We start from the raw sequence: 8,157 nt of genomic DNA, 5'->3' as shown, positions 1-8,157 counted from the left end.
CATCAAGTCCATATGGGCAGTTTAATCTTAGTATTTAATGAAACATGTAGTATCAAATGGTTTCTGTAATGCTCTGCTGGCATAGCAGTTACGCTGAGGCCTCAAACAAGTAATCTTGTGTTTTGTGGCAGCTTATGTCTGCTAAAACACCCATTAATTAAAGGACTTACTAAGTCTATTTAAGCTGTCACAGCAACTTCCAAGCAGATTAATAAAAGCATGAGCTCAGCAGAGTAGTGGTAGGGTACAAGCTGATACAGAGCAAGAGCAACCAGTACTGCCTAACAGAAAACTGAAACCCTAATAACTTTTGAACATTTATTTTTATTTTCTGAATGCATGGGGCTGGTTGACCTCATCCCTGCCACAGTTCCTGGTCTGTCATACTTCTATCAAGAGAAGGAAGAGTCCCTGCAGTTCAAGGCATCTGCTGAGGAGATAGTTTGGACGGGATCTCACATATTAGACAGGAGAGTTTCCTGACATCCCCCATGCCTTTTCTTTCCTTCCCTGTATGTTAATAAAACAGCAAGTTAGCAAAGCAGAAGCTGGAGTGTTGCCTTGCCATATGCCAGCAGCCCAGGCACACGCTGGCCATGTGGCACAGGGGAGGTAATTCGCACCTTCCTGAGAAAGGGTTGGGTACTGCATGCTTAAAGCAATCAGTCTCTGTATCCAGGTTCCTAAGGGAGAGAGAAGACAGGAGATGGACACTTTTTGACTATCTCACTTCATACTGCCTTACACAAGGAGAAAAATCTGGTAAGAAGCCCTGTGCTTTCTTGGGTGTTAAAACACACACTACTTGTCCTGTGCCTGAGCTATTCCAGATTTTTTGATGAAAAGGCTTGGTGAGGGAAGGACCTCAGAAGATCATCATTTGAGTGACTAGTAACAGACTGGTAATGTGGCAAGCAACAATATGTTTGTAATACCCAATAGTCTTTGCAGAAAAGTATGTTGATGTCAGTGGTCATGGGATCGGGGAGTAGGAGGGTTCTGTAACCCTCTATAGATCCTTTACATGCCCCCTTCTAATACTTGGGCAGATGTTGCCTGATTCTGGCATGTGAGAGATTTTCTATTTCACCTTCTTTTTGTGAAAGATATTTCAAGGCTTCAGTCTTCACAAATCAATCATAAGCTCCTCCTAGGGTTGGCCTCACGGAGTGAGTAAGAAAGAGAAAAATAGCCTGTCACTCCTGCAGCAAGTTCATTGGCCTGGGAAAGCAAGTGAACAGAGCTGCTATGCTTGCTTGCCTTGGAGCTCAGCAGCTCTTGCTGTGAAACTGGAAGAAAGTGTAGCCAGTTTCCAGAGCAACCAACTTTAGATGGTACAAATTGCCAACTTTCTCTAGGTGAGAGCTGCAGTTAGAAAACATGGACCCAAAACCTGAGTTGGAAAAGCAGAACAGGCACTGCAAATTACTCTTGGGCTTTGATACCACTGGGCTAATTAATTCTTTTAATATTGATATATCAGTCTAATCAGTAATGTTGATGCTTTTTTAGGAGTAAAGTTTATTTTCCTTTCCTCATGACAATACCTTGAGCAGTATAAGCTGACAAGTTTTTATGGATTTACACACATGGGCCACCATAACAGGGTACGACTCTAGGATCCCCTGATTAACATAATGTCCAAGTGATGGTTTCCAATTCCTCTTTTGTTAGTTCTCAGGTGACAGCTTGAGTTTGGTGCCTACCCCAGATCATGCCCCTCAGTTATACCCATACCACCTATCACTCAATCCACAAATCTAGTCACTTAATTCTGGTTAGTGTCTCCTGATTTCTTAATGGTTTGCACGGTTGCTGGGCTGGCCTTCTTCTGAAGTTAACTCATTCTTTTGGAGTTTTTTCCTTGGTCCTGATGTTCTGGAGAACCAAAACATCTATACAAGAAAGGATTTAATACATGAACTGGAGTAACCATTCTAGTATCTTAAGGTATAAAAGATAATCCAATAATAAAAAAATTGAAATCATCTGGCCCTCTTTTCTTGCAGATGTTTTTATATCCCCACTACCAATTTAGTAACATGATCATCTAAGAGTCTGGTTGTAGCAGGGACAAAGGTTGCAGACACAGTTAAGTGCCTGCCAAAACCTATTTCTGCTGGTGACAACCCCAGAGGGTGGAAAGAAGTATTTCTAATACCCCATAGCACTATTCCTAGAGGCCATCATCTCTCCATGTGTCTTATCATGAAACCACCTAGCCAAGGTAATTAAATACTTTCTTGGTAAAATGGATTATCTCCAAAGAGTCCAAATTCCAGTTTCAGCTTTCACAGCCTCACAACTTTCCCACTGAGCCCATTATTCCAGGGTATCCTCTGCATATATTTGGGCTGGATTATTGATCTCTGGTCAGCTATAAGCAGAGGGAGTTATTATGGTTCCACACTCATTATAGGTTGGTGGGCAGCAGCTTTAGTTGCTTTATCTGCCAAATCATTATTTGTTCCACTTTCGCTGTATCCTTTTTTATGAGCTGGACAGTGTAGTACAGCAATTTCCCATGGAAGCTGAATAGCTTTCAACAGCATTCAGATTTCAGTTCTGATAGAAATACTCCTTCTTGCTGGGGTAAGGAAACTTCATTATTTCTGTAGCCTACCCGTTGCATGACACACTCCAAAAACTTATTTGCAATAAGTGTGGCTGATGTCCCCACCGGGCTGCTGTTGGTAATGCAGTTAATTCAGACCCTTGGGTGCTCATCAAGGCTTGTAGAAGTTCTGCTTCAGATACCTCTAGGTTTCTTGATACTACATAGCCCATGTATCATTTTACATTCACATAGTATAAAGATCTGTGAAAAGGGTTAGATCTGAGTTCTCTAGAGGCTGATCCTGCAGATCTTCCTCTACGGGGTTTGAGTAAAACACTACCTTATCATGGGGGCTCATCGTTGTAAGGGACAGACAGTAAAATTGCTGGATTCAGAATATTACATCTTTTTAAGGTAATATTATCCTAAATTAAGGTCATTAATACACAGTGATGTGCCTTTTGTGGGGACAATGCTTGCTTAACATATCACTTAAAAATCAGTTTTACTTCATGCTGGACATACAGGGTTGTTGGGTGACCCGGGATTAGTGGCCTGCTTTTTTCTGTGATAGTCACTGATCCTGCTGTTGCTTTCATGCAAGTTATTCCCTGCCCCTACAGGATCCTGTTGAGCTGAGTGCTAAGCCACAGGGTGGCGGTGTGACCATGCTGTTGAGTAAGGACTGCACTCGCTGCTCCTTTGTTCTCACGCACCCATAGTGCAAAGGATTTGGAGTAATCCGGCGATCCCAGTGCTGGAGCAGAAGCTAAATATCCTTTTACACTTCGGAAATTAATTTTCTCTCTCTGGACCCCACTGTACAGGCCCCACTCCCTCTGTCTTGGTAGCTTCTGCCCTAGGGCCCATAGTCTGCAGTATCCCACTGTGCCTGAAAATCCTCACACTATCTTTCAAATCATATTTAAGCAAATAAGAGTATATCATAGGAGACTCTGTGAACCCTTGGGGCAAGAGGGTCCATGTTAGTCAGTGACCTTTCCACATAAATGCAAACAGATGCTGGCTGTCTTCTGCTGCAGGAATACCAAAACTTGGAGGTGCCCCTACCCAGATCATGCCCCTAAGTTATACCTGTACCACCCATCACTCAATCCGCAAGTCCAGTCACTTAATTCTGGTTTGTGGTCTCTTGATTTCTTACTGGTTTTGGTTGTTGCTGGGCTGGCCTTCTTTTGAAGTTAACTCATTCTCTTGAAATTCTCTCCTTCATCTTTACCTTCTTCATTTCAATCATATCTACTGGATTCAGCTAGTTCTGTTGGCAGCCTTAGTTTTCTCAAAAAGCTTATTCTCAGTCACCTCTTGCAGCCCAGAACTTCACGTGCTTTAGTTACTAGTGCTAAGCAACTGATGCTAAATGAGTCTATTTAGAGAGAATAGTTAAATCTCATCTATAACACAGCAATAAGGTATAAGGCGTAATATATTACTGTTTCTTATAGTGCTACTCCTAAGCTGGCTCAAGTGAGGCCATTTACATCGTCTCAGTTCTGAGAGGACCTCACAGTGTTGTTTTCTTGACAAGTTAAAAAAATTTGTGAGAGTTAAATTTGCTGAAATATTTGTCACTAATTTTCTTTCTTTTCTCAGGTTTTCAAAATCTCGTAAGTTCCAGCTGGGAAAAAAGTTTATTCTTGCAGATATATACATGTATAAACATAACTGGAAAGTATGTCTCTTTCATCATAGAAGCTTTCAAAAGTCTATTTTCTAGTGTTTCAGTTATATGTGGGTATACACATACAAAAAATGTGACCTTTTAGCCAGTTAAACTACAGATATTTATATAAGAACAAGTATTGTCGTTAGCTCCCTTCCCTCAGTAGTTGTTTCATTAAGGAAATGAAATATTTGTTTACCAAATGATAAACAAAAGGGAGCTGGAAAAACTGTTGCCATCACAGATTTCAAAAGAAACAAAATCTCAATGTTCTATCTCAACTCTATCTCAGCCAAAAAAAATGCACCTTCCATTAAGCCTTGAAACAAGATTCCTGATACGGTCTTACCTTTTTTCTTCCTATTTCCCACCCAAGGATAACAAAAGTTATATTGATTCATTGTGGGAAAAAAAAAAAAAAAAAAAAAAAAAGGGAATCAAGACCTGATATATCAAGTTGAAATTTCCTGCTGTTTTCTTCTATTTCAAATATGATCAATGAGAGAAAAAAAGTAAGCACTGAGTAACATTTATCAAGGACTGTTTAATTACAAAAGAGTATCACCATTCATCCAAAACTTCTCTGTACACAGATGTCTGGGTGTTACAATAGCCAGGAACAACTTTCAGCTTGGAATACAGAAAATGTTTGCAGTTTCCATTATACTGCATTCACATTATACTGCAATGCCTTATTATTTAAAAAAAATACAAAATCAAATAATGAACCAAAAACCTAGACTGGGAAAACTACCTCTTGTAAGGTATCATTCTGACTGAGAAAGGTTTATCTGTGTATATCAGTGGAAGCTGTCTTTGCTACTCCTGCATTTTAATTAAACTGTTCCTTATACACAGATGGTGAAACCAGAACTCAGTTTACAATGAGTGATGCCTCCCAGAGCTGGGTTGTGGTGCAAGAACAAACAGCCATGAGACACTGGTTCCACTGCTGGGCAATTGATGCCATAAATAAACATTGCTGCTCTTTAGAGTACTTATATTTATGACCATTTCATATGCTCTGAAAAGCAAGTCAGGCATTTGAATATGTGGCCTTGTTTCCCCAGCAGAGGACTAATGGGCTGGACACAGGTACATGCAGGGCTGGTAAATGTGCTTTGCTGTACCAGATGATCAAAACAGAGGAATTAGGGAGGAGGGAGTTCAAGAAAAAAATTTCTGTGACCTTGCAATTGCTAGAACTGCATGTTCTCCCTCTCTGTTTTGTTTTTAAGCTATCAACATAACTTTTCAGATGAGTTAATGTGAAAAGTAAACACTAATTTAGAAAAATTGATTTAATACCTTAGAGTGTGTGTGTGGAGAACCGGATTCAAGTGACAGCTTTATAAGCAGTGCTTGCTAATTCCTGACAGCTCTCATTAGTTACTGATCCAATAGTATTAATAATACAGCCAGAACTGCCAGGTGCAGACCAGGCTCCTCTGTGACATTGCTTAACAAGCATTGACCAAAAGATTGTTCAAGTCCTTTAAGTCTGAGCCCGTTTGGTTGCCAAATTGTTTGTCAATTTAAAACCCTGTTTGTTCAGCAGGCTGCATGGTGTCCAGGGGATAGACAGGAATCTTCCTCAGTTAATATCTGGTGAATGGTGAATATCAGGCATTGTGTTTTTGTGCCCTTTGCACAAAAATTTCATGACCCTTCAAAAACTTTTCTCAAGTTTTGGAAGAAAATCCTCAAATTCAAAAGGCTGCAGCTGTTGTGAGTAGTAAACAGGTCTCTCTACATTAGCCACTGGCTTTATCCATCCTGGCAAATCTGATAGTGTATTTTTGCTTAGCCAGCACTAAATTTTAAGTTAAAAAATTCACTTTGCTGTTGGATTATAAAGTGCACAGTACACTGTAGCAGTGGATGCATTAGGGGGTAAATCTAGTACAGTGATTAACTCCCTTACTAGTTTCACAAAGAGGTCTCTTCTGGATATATTGTTTAGTCCCATATACAAAACTTAACCAGAGTGATGCTGCTGCACAAGCCATGGTTATTCTCCTTGTGTAATACTGCCTCCTCCTTGAAAGAGGGAAATGAAATCCCTTAAGATGAAAGGAAGAGCCTTGCTCTCCTCTCAGTTCTGTTTCAGCATCTTATATCTCTACATCCCTTGCTGCTGCATGTAGTTACCACCCACCTTTCTGCCCTGCTTCCCTAGGCATTATCACATTAACAATCTCTCTCTCCTTTTTTCATTTGCAGCTTTCCTCATATTTATTTATTCAGCTATTGCACTAAAAACAAATCTTGCCAGGTGTTATTGCAATGCAGTGATTGAGAAGACAATGAGAGGTCCTGAAAGATGATAAATACTCATAACAACTACACTGCTGATAGTTCATTTCATGGAAACAATAATGGAGCAACAACTAAGATACTATTGCTTGTTAACATGATTAAAAAAAAAATCACAATAGGACAGTGCTATTTGAATTTAAGCTGCTAATGCTAGGAGATTCCTACTCTGGTTGATGTATTTTCCTTCAGTGTCTTCCTCTTTCAAGCAAAATGCTCTGTACCTATCTGTTAGCTCACCTCTGGAAAGAGTCTCTTTATTAGCCCTTCTCCCAGCATGCAGGAGCATGTTAAGAGAGGGATTCAGCTTGGCCTTTCTCCTGTTAATCCAGTGCTAACGCAATAGGTATTTATATTGCTGAAACCTCCCACATTTATCTCCTGGACAGCTGGAATACCTTACTGCTGAGCAAAGCAAAACACTGGCTGCTCTTCCCCTCACCTTCCCACTGGCAATGGCTGTGTCAGGCCCGCCTAGGCCACTATCCTGTCTCCTGCAGGAGGCAGCAGGCTCCATGTTTCAGAGTGTACCGATCCTCTGCAAACAGAGGAGGAGGACTGTTCGGTCATCCTTAAGCCTTTTTTTGTCTTCTGAAACTGCACAGATACGATGTGAGATAAAATGCTCTATTGCTTCTGTTGGATTGGTAAAAGGATTCAAAACTCTGGTGTCCTGCTTAAACAGTTTATAGTAAAATTCAGGCTGAATAAAATTGATGAATTTGGAGATGGATTATTTAAGGTTGTTTTTTGGTTTTTGTGTTTTTTTTTTTTATTTCCTCTGTGGTGTGGAGTATGATGACTTTTTAGATGAATCACAGAATTGCTTGAGTTGGAAGGGACCTTAAAGATCATTAATTTCCAGCACCCTGCCATGGGCAAGAAGACCTTCCAAAGACCAGTACCTAAAGGGACCTACAAGAAAGCTGGAGAGGAACGTTTTACAAGGGCATGTAGGGGTAGGACAAGGGATAATGGCTTTATACTGAAAGAGAGTAGATTTATATTAGATATTAGGAAGAATTTCTTTACTGTGAGGGTGGTAAAGCACTGGAACAAGATGCCCAGAGAAGCTGTGGATGCCCCATCCCTGGAAATGTTCAAGGCCAGGTTGGACAGGGCTTTGAGCAACCTGCCTGTGGCAGGGGAGCTGGAACGAGATGACCTGTAAGGTCCCTTCCAACCCAAGCCATTTAATGGCTCTGTGAAATAACTGACCAGCATTCATCTCTCCCTGATGTCTAATGCCACAAGGACCGCATGCCTGTGCATGCAACAGAGTTTGTGCATCTTCCGTGTCACATGTATCTTCAGTCAGCTAAATTCATGCGCAATTAGCAAATTCATTTTTTTCCAGACTGTCTTTGCCTCAGCCATGGGCTGCTCCAGTGGGACATGTCGGTCGGCAGCGCTGCGGAGCAGACGCTGGGTGGCAGCGATGCGCTGGGAAAGCAGGAGGCAGCCCGGGCCGGTCTGAGCCTCCCGCATCCTCCCCCCTCCCGGGAGCAGGACTTGGGCCTCTGCAGCAGAGAAACATCAGGGACTGTGACCAGAGTAATTGTGAACCACCACTGTAATTGCCTGTGTTCCTTTAGCCTCC

This window comes from Empidonax traillii, unplaced genomic scaffold, assembly GCF_003031625.1.
Source record: "Empidonax traillii isolate 1590-97213 ecotype Southwest subspecies unplaced genomic scaffold, ASM303162v1 scaffold283:size781446, whole genome shotgun sequence".
Lineage (NCBI taxonomy): Eukaryota > Metazoa > Chordata > Aves > Passeriformes > Tyrannidae > Empidonax > Empidonax traillii.
This window is presented reverse-complemented; position numbering follows the sequence as displayed.